Source organism: Triticum aestivum, chromosome 3A (genome assembly GCF_018294505.1).
Source record: "Triticum aestivum cultivar Chinese Spring chromosome 3A, IWGSC CS RefSeq v2.1, whole genome shotgun sequence".
Taxonomy (NCBI): Eukaryota; Viridiplantae; Streptophyta; class Magnoliopsida; order Poales; family Poaceae; genus Triticum; species Triticum aestivum.
In genome coordinates, this window is record NC_057800.1 from 722,195,017 (window position 1) to 722,208,285 (window position 13,269).

Sequence of the window (13,269 nt, forward strand, 5' to 3'; positions counted from 1 at the left end):
GATTGCTTCTGAAGGGTCTTTGTCTCCTACATCAATTGGCAATTGCTCTACTTGCGAGCCATTAGATTCATCAAACTTCACATCTATCGTCTCTTCAACCTTCTGGGTGAAATTGTTGTAGACACGGTAAGTGTGAGAGTTTGAGCCATAACCAAGTAGAAAACCTTCATGAGATTTAGGAGCAAACTTTGAACGACGATGCTTGTCAAGAATGTAGCACTTTGAGCCGAATACTCGAAAGTATCCAACTTGGGGTTTGTTACCGGTGAGGAGCTCGTATGCCGTCTTGCCGAGTAGCTTGTGAAGATACAAGCGACTTGTTGCGTGACAAGCTGTCTCAACTGCTTCTGCCCAAAAGTGCTTCGGCGTCTTGTATTCATCAAGCATCGTTCTTGCCATTTCGATGAGCGCCCGGTTCTTCCTCTCAACAACTCCATTTTGTTGAGGTGTGTACGTAGCCGAGAACTCGTGTGAAATCCCTTATTCGTCAAGAAAGGTGTCCACATTTGCGTTCTTGAACTTCGTTCCGTTGTCACTCCGAACGTTCTTGATATTCACGTCAAACTGATTTTGGGCCTTCCTACGAAGTTTTTGAAGATCTTCTGGACCTGCGACTTGTCATTAAGAAAGAACACCCACGTAAATCTTGAAAAATCATCAACTATAACTAGACCAAAAGAATTTCCACCGAGACTCTTGTAGGCGTTGGGACCAAAAAGATCCATATGAAGTAGCTCGAGTGGCCTTCTTGTGGTCATGATGTTCTTCACAGGATGCCTTCCTCCAACCTGTTTACCTGCTTGGCAAGCACTGCAAAGTCTATCCTTATCAAATATGACATCGTTAACTCCAAGGATATGATTTCCTTTAATAAGCTTGTCAAGGTTTCTCATGCCAATGTGACCTAGTCGTCTATGCCACAACCAACCTTTTGAGGATTTAGCAATAAAGCAAGTTTTAGGTTGAGCCTTTTTAGAGAAATCGACAATGTAAAGATCACCTCTACGCATACCGTAAAGACCATTTTATGATTGTCTCGACGAAAAACTTGGCAATCTACCTCAGTAAATAGGACATTCAAACCGAAATCAGCAAGTCTAGATACTGAAAGTAAGTTGTAGCCGAGTGATTCAACGAGCATGACATTTTGAATGGAACTATCATGTGAGATGGCCACCTTACCAAGGCCACTTTACCCTTTGAGTTATCACCAAAGGTGACATATTTCCGAGGGCCGTCATTTTCATCAATCTCACGGAACATCTCTTCATCTCTAGTCATATGATCAGTACATCCACTATCAAGAACCCACTCCTTTCCTCCTGACGCATATCCCCGAAGATTTGCCGTTAGACCAAAATGTCTCATTGCATCGTCAAGATCGAAGTCACTATCATCATCATCATCATAGTATCCATGTTCATCATGATCTTGTGACTCATCATTTCCTAGAGAGGGTAATTCATTAGATAAATGATCATCAAAGTGGTCACTTTTATGAATTCTTATAGCTTCAAATATAATATCACTAATGATTCCAACATCTCCTTTAGCATGCTTGAGATTGGTGAGCTCAAATAGACAATCACCAAAACTAGGATCACTAGAGTTCATCTTACTCAAGGCAATAGATTTATGGAGAATTTCATCCAAATTTTTCAAGGAATGATCGGGAAATCGTTCCTCAAGAAATTTCCATATAGTATAGGCACAATTAAGAGTAGGCAAACTAGCAATCAAATTTTTGGGCAATCCTCTAATGATGAGCTCAATAGTTCTAAGATTGCGAATCATGTCAATATCTTCATCTAGGGTAGGATGCAAAGGATCAATATGAGGTGCACAAGGACTAGCAATATACTTGTTCAAATGATATTGATTGAAGATTACAAGCATCTCATTTTTCCACTCATGAAAATACTCTCCATCAAGAATAGGCACTCTATGTCTAAGACTCCCTAAAGTAGACACATCCATCTTCCTCCAATGGTGATTAAACCAAGGCAATGGAGACCAAAGCTCTGATGCCACTTGTAGGATCTTGAAGTAGATGTGTCTAGAGGGGGGGTGATTAGACACTTAGTGCTAAAGTTGCAATTTTTAAACTTTTTCGGTTTAAGTGGAGTTTTAGGCACAATTTCAACATACACAATACATATCAAGCAAGCATGCAAAGAGTATATGAGCAGCGGAATGTAAAGCATGCAACTTGCAAGAATGTAAGAGAAAGGGTTTGGAGAGTTCAAACGCAATTGGAGACATGGATGTTTTTCCCGTGGTTCGGATAGGTGGTGCTATCCTACATCCACGTTGATGGAGACTTCAACCCATGAAGGGTAACGGTTGCGCGAGTCCACAGAGGGCTCCACCCACGAAGGGTAACGGTTGCGCGAGTCCACGAAGGGCTCCACCCACGAAGGGTCCACGAAGAAGCAACCACCCACAAAGGGTCCACGAAGAAGCAACCTTGTCTATCCCACCATGGCCATCGCCCACGAAGGACTTGCCTCACTAGCGGTAGATCTTCACGAAGTAGGCGATCTCCTTGCCCTTACAAACTCCTTGGTTCAACTCCACAATCTTGTCGGAGGCTCCCAAGTGACACCTAGCCAATCTAGGAGACACCACTCTCCAAGAAGTAACAAATGGTGTGTTGATGATGAACTCCTTGCTCTTGTGCTTCAAATGATAGTCTCCCCAACACTCAATTCTCTCTCATAGGATTTGGATTTTGTGGAAAGAAGATTTGAGTGGAAAGAAACTTGGGGAAGGCTAGAGATCAAGATTCATATGGTAGGAATGGAATATCTTGGTCTCAACACATGAGTAGGTGGTTCTCTCTCAGAACATATGAGTTGGAATTGTGTTTGTATTCTGATGGCTCTCTCCATGAATGAAGAGGAGGTGGAGGGGTATATATAGCCTCCACACAAAATCCAACCGTTACACACAGTTTTCCAATCTCGGTGGGACCGAATCAACAAACTCGGTTGGACCGAAAAGGTAAACCTAGTGACCGTTAGAGATTTTCGGTGGGACTGACATGCAACTCGGTAGGACCGATATGGTTAGGGTTTGGGCATAACGTAATCTCGGTGAGACCGATTACACAAACTCGGTGAGACCGAGTTTGGTAATAAGCTAACCAGAGAGTTGGTCAGGTAAACTCGGTGGGACCGATTTGCTCTTTCGGTGAGACCGAAAAGTTACAAAAAGGAAACAAAGAGTTTACACTGCAATCTCGGTGGGACCGATTCGCTCTTTCGGTGAGACTGAAAAGTTATGAAAGGGAAACAGAGAGTTTGCAATCCCATCTCGGTGAGACCGAGATCCCTATCGGTAGAACCGAATTGCTAGGGTTTGGCAGTGGCTTATGACAAGTGAAACTCGGTGGCGCCGGATAGAAAGAATTGGTAGGACCGAGTTTGGCTTAGGGTTTAGGTCATATGTGGATATGGGAAAGCAGTTGAGGGTTTTGGAGCATATCACTAAGCACATGAAGCAAGAGGCTCATTAAGCAACACCTCATCCCTCCTTGATAGTATTGGCTTTTCCTAAAGACTCAATGTGATCTTGGATCACTAAAATGTAAAATGAAGAGTCTTGAGCTTGAAGCTTTAGCCAATCCTTTGTCCTTAGCATCTTGAAGGAGTTCCCACAACCTTTAGTCCATGCCACTCCATTGTTGAACTTATCTGAAACATGCTAGATAAAAATGTTAGTCCAACAAGATATATGTTGTCATCAATTATCAAAACCACCTAGGGAGCACTTGTGCTTTCACAAGGACAAGGTTCATGCCTATCTAGTGGACATGTTGCTCCTGTGTGCAGAGGCACGTTCATCTCAGACTCAGCCATTTGATGTCTCACACATCATGTGGTGTGAGCTTCGGTTTGCGGTGTTCACTCGCAAGATACCTATCTATGGACCGTACATGTTTCTGCTGCTCTCCACCACTTGGGAGAAGATGTACCCTGGTGATGAGTTCCTTGCTCCAGACTGGATTCGGCACGAGTCCATCAGCCTCCGCGTCAAGCCCAACTGGGCCAACACTACCACCCGTGCTGAGGCTTCTTCTGCTAGGAGGGCTGTTGGTGAGGAGGCTGGTGCAGAGCATGTTGCTGAGGATCATGCTGCTATGTCTACCGCTCCTTCCTCTGAGCCGTCGTGGGCCAAGAAGCTAAAGGACAAGATGAAGACTCTCTTATGCATGCAGGCAAAGGGACAGTACAGGGCTCACGTGGCTGAAAAGGAGAGCCGCCGCCGTGACAAGAAGGTTATGAGGCTCTTTGGAGATGATGTGTCTGGCGGTTCTAAGGACGTCATCACGCCTGAGGCTGCCTGGATGTCGAAGGAGGGATACAAGTGGACCAGTTCAGAGGAAGACATCGAGGAGCCCGTCCCCGCCGCTGAGTCTGACGAGGAGCATGAGGAGCAGTGGGACGACTTCTCTGCCTGAGCCACCCCGTGTGTGTAGGTGTCCTCTCTGCCTTTTTGGCGTCTTGATGCCAAAGGGGGAGAGAGTGTAGGGATTTGCGTTGTGTCGTGCTTGGTGTGTTTGTTTGCTTTGTCATTTGAACCTCGTTTGCCTCGTTTGCTTTTGTTTGGTTTGTGCCTTCGAGACCTATCCTACATATGGTGTAAGACATATGCACTCTATCTATCTTAGTTAACTTATGTTTGTGCTATCTTGTCTAGTGATAGCCTTCCTATTACTAGATATGCCTTGTCTCTATAATATAGGGGGAGCTTTGATCCTAGCATGTGTGTCGTGCAGTCCAAAGCACTCATCTAGGTGGCACACATCTAGGGGGAGCCCGTCTATATTCAAGAGAGGAGGGGTTTGCGGTTGCTTAATATTATTTCCCTTGTGTAAATCCCGTATGGTCATCAATCCACCAAAAAGGGGGAGATTGTAAGGGCATATTTATCCCTAAGGTGTTTTGGTGATTGATGACAACGCGTTCGCGGACTAATCGTGTGCCTTGAGTATCCCACACATTTCATCGCTAGGCACAAGACGGTTGGGTGCCCCTCGAAGACTGTTGAAGACGACGTCTTTTCTATGTTTCTTTTTGGTGGATTTGAGTCGTAGAAAAGCCGTACTATTAAGAGGGGGTCCGCATCGGAAAGGTTTGGGTGGAATCATCACGTACACGTCTCTTTCTTGTCCCCTCCTTTTCCCTTGGAGCTTCCTCCGCTTTCTCGCCTCCCTGGTTCTGGCTGCTGAGTTGGGTCGTGGTAGTACTGCTCCCAGGAGAGCGGTAGTACCGTAGGCACCAGCGGTAGTACCGTGCGGTGGCACGGTAGTACCGCTCCCTGGAGCTGCACTACCGCTGCCCACCAGGCTAGTACCGCTCCTTCGCGGTAGTAGGGCGGATGTAATTTTTTACATTCGCACCTACCGCGGTAGTACCGCTTTCGCTCCGCGGTAGTACCGTGCTATGTTGTCAGACAGTAGTACCGCCCCTCGGCAGTACTACTGTGTCGGGTTTTTGCTTCTTCTGTTTCTTTGCGGAAGTAGGCACGGATGTTTCCTCCCCCCTGGCTAGGGGATTTCTGCCTTGCGGTAGTACCGCATGGCGGCGCGGTAGTACCGCGCTCGCGGAAGTACCGCCCTCAGCTCCTGCGCGTCAGATCTGACCTTGTTGTTGCTGGGGTTGCGGCAGTACCGCGGGCCTGTACGGTAGTACCGCATGACCGTGCGGTAGTACCGCTTGGAAGCAAGCGGTAGTACCGCGTGGCCCTGCGGTAGTACCGCTGGCCTGGAGCGGTAGTACCGCTAGCCACGGGCTGGTAGGTGGGTAACGGTTGGATCTTTGTCCTACACTATATAAGGGGTCCCCTTCTTCCCGGTTGACTCATCTCTTCCAACCCTAAGCTCCATTGTTGCTCTAAGCTCCATTTTCGCCCGATCTCACTCCATAGCCAATCAAACTTGTTGATTTGCTCGGGAGTGGTTGAGAAGGTCTCGATCCACGCTTCCACCAAGAGAAATTTGATTCCCCCCACTAATCCCTTGCGGATCTTGTTACTCTTGGTGTTTGAGCATTCTAGACGGTTGAGGTCACCGCGAAGCCATAGTCCATTGTGGTGAAGCTTCGTGGTGTCGTTGGGAGCCTCCAATTGAGTTGTGGAGATTGCCCCAACCTTGTTTGTAAAGGTTCGGTCGCCGCCTTCAAGGGCACCAATAGTGGAATCACAGCATCTCGCATTGTGTGAGGGCGTGAGGAGAATACGGTGGCCCTAGTGGCTTCTTGGGGAGCATTGTGCCTCCACACCGCTCCAACGAAGACGTACTTCCTCTCAAAGGGAAGGAATTTCGGCAAGACATCCTCGTCTCCACCGTCTCCACTCTTGGTTATCTCGTGCATTTACTTGTGCAAGCTTATTTGTATTATATCACTTGCTTGCTTGTGTTCCTATCCTTGTTGCATCATATAGGTTGCTCACCTAGTTGCATATCTAGACAACCTACTTTGATGCAAAGTTTAAATTGTTAAAGAAAAGCTAAAAATTGTTAGTTGCCTATTCACCCCCCCTCTAGCCAACCATATCGATCCTTTCAGACATGTTTAGGGCGAGCTAATTAATCGAATGAGCTAATTAAATGAAGGATTATGGGCTTAAATAAAATATTCAAACGGATGTGGCTAATTAAAAAAAGAACTATGGGTAAACCGGTGGAATAATTAAAAACAAGATTATGGGCTTAATAAATAGAATATTTAGATATATGGGACTAATTAAAGGAAGGATTTGAAGTAAAAAGGTAGGATAATTAAAGGAAGGATCCGTAGGCTTCAACTTGGTGGGGCTACTAAATTAGAAAATGAAAGATTTGATTCTGGACTAAAACGGATGAGGACGGCATGGTAATTAATTGAAGGATTATACTTAAATGAAATTAGTGGGAGATTATGTCTGGCAAAGAAAATATGAACGCGACTATATTGCATTCTAATTTTTATGTTCATTTTGTAGAAGGATGTTGCGTTGCAACATGTTCTTCATAGTGAATCCGGTGCTATGGGCATTATGCTTGCATAAAACATCAAAATTTTCCGTTCCAACGCACGGGCACATGTGCTAGTAAATAATCAAAACAAATTAGGGTACGATGGAGTTGCACTTTTAAGCACGGATCCTCCTGCTCGCGGATTAGTAACGCTGGGCTCTTTGGGTACCTGGAGGACAGCTTCCCCGTTCCGGAAAAGGTCCTCTCGTCTACAGACAAAGATGGATGGCAAGACTGTGAGGGCGGGGTGGCGCCGCCTCATCTTCTTCTTCTCACAATACAGAAGAAAATTGGAGACACAGAATTTTTTGTGGCCGCAGCCTCACACCACCGGTCTTTACTTCTCTCTATTTCTCTTGGCTCGAAAACAAACATGAGTTACAATGCTTATATAGCACATACACAGGCAATGTTCAGACGTTATACTCGGCCACCACTAGCATGTATGCAGGCCGCCTAACCCACTAACCAACCACGTACTAACTAATCAGGTGACTAATCAGGGAATCTCTCCATGATCTACAAGACGCAGCCAGCTATGTAGCTAACTAACTTGTGCATGTGCTAATCAAGTCCTACATGCATGCACGTACAACACTTGCGCGCAGCTCCACTAACGGCCACACGACCTGGCCGGCACACACCAGACCAGAACTTGCCGCATCACCCGGCTCCACTTGATCGTACTTTAGTCCATCACAGTTCAGTCTTCATCGCGCCTTGCCGTTTCTCACGGCATCACCTTATCGCACAACATAATCGGTATCCCACCATGCTTGCCGCATCGCACGGCACCGCGGCTTCACACCATCAGCATCTCGCTTCACAACCCGGCATCTCTCCTCTTCCGCACATTGAACCAAAGCCTTGCTGGACTACGCCACCCTAGGCAAAATTGGCAAATCTGACCTTAAAACGAAAGTATTTCACAAACTAAACTGTTTTAGAAAATATTTCACACTGCTGACCCTTCTGTGCAGCGCCCGACAACAAGGCGCTGCATTCTACTGTGCAACTCCTTACAGCTAGGCGCTGCACAGTGTAATGCAACTCCTTAGAGCTAGGCGCTGCACAGTGTAGTGCAACTCCTTAGAGCTAGGCGCTGCACAGTGTGGCGCCTAAGTGTTAGGCGTTGCACAGTAGAGTGCAACGTCTTAATGTCAGGCGCTGCACATTAAAGGTCAGCCGGGTGAAATACTTTAAAGAACAGTTTAATTTGTGAAATAGTTTCGACCTGAGGTCAAATTTGTGCCTTTTGCCGCCACCCTACGACCGTCTAAACTACATTTTTTTTAAAGAAGGTGTACCCCCATCTAAACTACTCCCTCCGTTTCCAAATATAAGTCTTTGTAGAGATTCCAACAAGTGACTAAATACGGAGCAAAATGAGTGAATCTACACTTTAAAATATGTCTACATACGTTCGTATGTTGTTGTCCATTTGAAATGTCTAAAAGGACTTATATTTAGGAATCGGAAGGAGTACATGCATAACGAAAACTACATATGCAGAGATATAATCAGGATTAAAAAGCTAACAGGGGACAAACTGTCCCTTTCCTCAATAGAAAAATTTAACTTGATGTGCAAGGAAAGATTAGCCATCTGTTTTGTTGGGAGCCGACGGCGTCAGGGAAAGATAGGCATCAGTTTCAGTTGGGACCTCATGGTGATAGGGAAAGATAGTTATCTATCGCGATCTTCGAACTACTCACTAGCATTCTTGTTTTGGCCAGATCCCAGCTGAAGTGCCGACTTCCCCTAGCATGAAGCTGGAGTATTCGTTTGCTAGGATAGTTTCCCAACCAGTTCCTTGTGGATTGGTGTCCAGCCTTAGCCCTTGGTACCCCAGTTTAGTCTATCGTTGTAAAATCTATTTATCAAGCCTATACTACATTCAGTCACGTCATTAAGGTCTTGCGAACCCGTTTTTATTACACTCACATTTAGGAAAAATATTTTAGATTATGTATTTCAAGACATGGGTAAAACTAAAAATAAATATAAAATTGCATGGCTCTATGGTTTAGTCTACATTTTTAGAGATTTATATGTGTGGTTAAGTTTGATTATTGCAGATTAGTTATGTTGAATTCAAGTTAGTTTGTCATTTTTTAGAGTGTCTATATGTGGAAAATATACGTGAGATGTATGGATGATCGCATGAAACATCAGACCAACCACCTCCCATTTAACAAATAGTAAAGATGAAGATAAAGACATTTATACGTTCTGCTGCATTTTAGTGTTATTAAACATCATGGCAAAGCATACCGAAACCCCTATATCCGGGGAAGTTTTTGCAGGTTTCGCCACTTGGTTGACCGTGACCTGCGAGCTTATCGGATGAGGACACGTATATTAAATCGGGATAGCGGGTACATTTATCTGGTGACTGTAGATTCAGATAAAAAATTTGTTAACGGGTGCAGTGATTTTGTGGTGCGGTTAGCGTTATTGGGTGCCTGTGGGCCAGCGTGTTTCACGTTGAAAAGTTTGTCCAACAAGAGGCCGACGCGTGAATTGATTTGGTACATGGAGGGGACGAAACTTGACTGCTCCCTCGGTGTGTGCCCATCCATGCTATCGCATACGTGACATGATTTGATTGAAACAAAATAAGGCCCGACCCCACCCCCTTAAAATCAGGAGGGAGATGATTAGATTAGAAAGAAAAAAGAGAAAAAGACAGTCGTAGGATGAAGTGAAAGCATGGATGAAAGCATGGGAAGGAAGCAGACAAGCCGGATCCACATGGAAGGGTTAGTTTCCTGATGATTGCACCGGCATGGATTCGGGACATTCTTTTGGTTCTGTTGTCGCTTCGTGCATGTTATTTGACCGGGCCCGCTGGTTTTGCATGGTTTCTGGATGCTTCCAAATATATTGGGTTGTGGATGCGTGTCCCGGATAGATCGCTATCTCTCCTCTCCGTTTACGCTCAAAAAAAATGTCTCCTCTCCGTTTCCTCCGCGTGTCCTTCTCTCCGTGGATGTGGAAGGATCGTGAGAAGCTCCGAGGTTTCTCGACCTGTGCCGCCTACCGCTTCTCCATCGCCTCACCCACATGCTGCCACTCAACCGTCGTGCCGCCTATAAAAGGCCCTCTTCCCCATGCCATCCCATCTTTCGACCATGCCCGTCATCCGCCACAACCGTGTCAGGATGGGACTCCACCTGCTTTCACGCGCGCGGACGAAGGACACCCTGCTCTGGCTCCGATCGGTGATCGACTCTGGGGTTCAGGAGCAGCAGCAGCCGGACGACGCCACAACGAGCAGCGATGCCAGCAGCGCAACAACGGCGGACCCGGCAGAGTGGAGTCGTGTCCGGCGAGAAGCGGGCTCAGCGGGGCGCCACGCTGTGCGGCCATGTCAGATGATTCCATGGATTTCCACAGGGAAGGAACCAGGAGGAGAGGACTCTTAAGATGGTGAGAGCTGACCACGGTGCATGGGGCCGACGATGGGCACGGCGAGCAGCGATAACGCAGTGTGTTGTTCGTGTACAAATAAGGGGGTCCGTAAGGAGTAGTGAGCGGAAGCAACACAAGACAACATCAGCAGCACGAGAGTGAATTGCAAGAAACCATCACATTTGGGGCTTATCTTGCAGAAAACAACGTAGTCGCTAATCATTTGCAAAAGCCACCGCGGATTCAGTAACAGTTTTGCAGATTCCACTGAACATGTCATTTGGCTCGGTTGAGGGCGTTTCCGACATGTGGGGCCCAATATGCGTGACATGGCGTAACGGACGCGCTGACGGCGCCGTTTGCTTAAGACAGACGCGGCCGGGTCGCCAGAGACAGACCGCCTGCACCCGACCACATCTCGCTCGATTTCTCTGTTCTCACGCTCGCTCTCTCTGCTCCCACACTCGCTCGCTCCCCTTCTATTTGCTCCTCTCCTCTCCGGTCACCGCCGACCGCTGTCCGCCATGGTGTCCTGGACCGACAGTGAGAGCAAAGACGGCTCCGCCGCGCAGTACATCTCCTCTGATGACTCCCCTGTCAAGGTCAGAACATTCTATTCCTCGTTTCTGTTCTAGGGTTTGTAGGGTTGAACATTTACTCGATTTGAACACGTTTTTGTTGGATTTCTCAGATCCCAGCTACAATTGATGAGCCGTCGCTCGAGGGTCTTGCTGACGACTTGAATGTGATTTGTGAGCATGGGAATCCAGGGAGGAAGTATGTTGCATTTGAGGGGATAAGCACTGGTAGGAGGTTCATTGCTTGTGCCACTGAAGTAAGTTTTAAGTTGTGTTTGCAGCATTCCAATTCTTGTTCTAGGGTTTGTAGTAACTGTTCCTGTTCTAGGGTTCATAGTTACTGTTCATGTTCTAGGGTTCATAGTTACTGAATTTAGTTCTAGGATTCATAGGTAGTGTTCTTAGTTGTAGTTTTCATAATTATTCATAATTAAATGAATGTGATTCTGGTACATTAATAGAATCAGCTATTTAACTGAATCTGTAAGTAATGTATGTATTTTTGAACTGATTTTTTCTATTGTAGGGTGTTGCAAATTGTGGATTAGTGCAGTGGGTAGATGAGCATTGGCCAGAGCATCTGCAGAATGCTATTCATAAGCTCTGGCTTATGTATGAGCATAGCCAGCATGGAAACAGGATGGCATGCCTGGAGCATGCAAGCACTATACACAATCTCACACAGCAGAAAAAAGAGTTGCAGGAGACATATGAGAAGCTTGTTGAAGATGTGAACAACCTCTTGGATTATAAGGATAGTCAGCCTGAGGTAAACCAGAAGAATGATGCTGACAACATTTCAGTTAGTGTGGAAAGCAGCATGACAAAGGATGCTGAGATAAAAAATTTAAAGGCTGTTGTTGACCAGTTAAAGCAAATTCATGTAGCTCAAGCCACTGTCATTAGGAATTTGAAGTTCAACCATCTTAAGGAGAAGGAAAAGTTGAGCTCTGATAAAAGGACTTTGGATATTTGCTATGCTGACCTGAAGAAAGAGAATGATGACCTGAAGAAAGAGAAGGATAAGCTGGATTGTTGCATTGCTGAGCTGATGAAAGTGAAGGAGAAGTTGACCATGGAGAAGAGTACTCTTGCTTCCTGCATTGTTGATCTCAAGACAGCAGGTGATAGCAACAAGAGGAAGCTTCACCAGATTAAGGCTATTTGTGATGAGGACTAATTTGTGTTGCTGTCTAACCATGTGTGTCAATGATGTCTTTTGTAGTAGCTATGGAGGAAAGCTTGTAATGTGTTAAGCTTTATTGTGGTGAACTCTATTATGTCTGTAGCAATGAACCTTGGATTGTATGTTGTTTGTGAGAGTACTATGTTTGTGATGAATTATTAGCTTTTATTAAGTTCAGTTTGTGATGAATTAACAGCTTGGATTATAGCAAGTAGATAGTGAACATAGATAGCAAGTTCATAGTGCATAGATAGTCTGACATAGATAGTGGCATACTAACATAGATAATAGCTACATAGATAGTCTGACATAGATAGTGGCATACTAACATAGATAGTAGCTGCATAGATAGTCTTACATAGATAGTGGCATACTAATTAGATAGTAGCTGCATAGATACAACTGACATAGATAGAACTGGCAAACTAACATACTGACGAAACTGAACCTTTTCTTCTTCTGACGAAACTGAAGACAGCATGTCACTCCTCCTTCTTCAGCATCTTCAGGCGTAGGGAGCGCCGCACGTCATTGTTGTTCACCGCCGCCCTCTTCTTCTTGGCCGGCGCTGGCTCCACCACATCTTCACCGCCGCCCTCCTATTCTTGCTTCACGACGACGAGCTCTGGGTTGTCGGCGACCTCCGGCAGCTTATCCACATCAATTGGGCTATTCTTCTGCCCCTCGACGGCGTGGAGGACGGGTGCCAGGAGCTGCACATCAGGCTCGTCGGAGGAGGAGTCGGAGGAGAGTATGACGACCTCGTTCACCTCGTTGTCAGAGGAGTAGCCGTCTGATTCGTCAGAGTCGTAGTCGTCAGAGGACTCGGACTCGGCGTCGGAGTCGTCGTCTGGCCCGAGCACCCATGTATTGCGCCTTTCCCAGTAGGCGTTGTTGATGGGGGCTGGGAGAGCAAGGACGGCGTCAGTGATGTCATCCGCGGCGGTCGGCGGCGTGGTGGATGAGCGGTACATCCACCAACAGGCGCGCTGCCTGGGGTCGGGGGAGCGCTGCACCTCACGCATCACCCATAGGAGAATGATCGCCGACGGGACGGTGCAGCCAGCAGG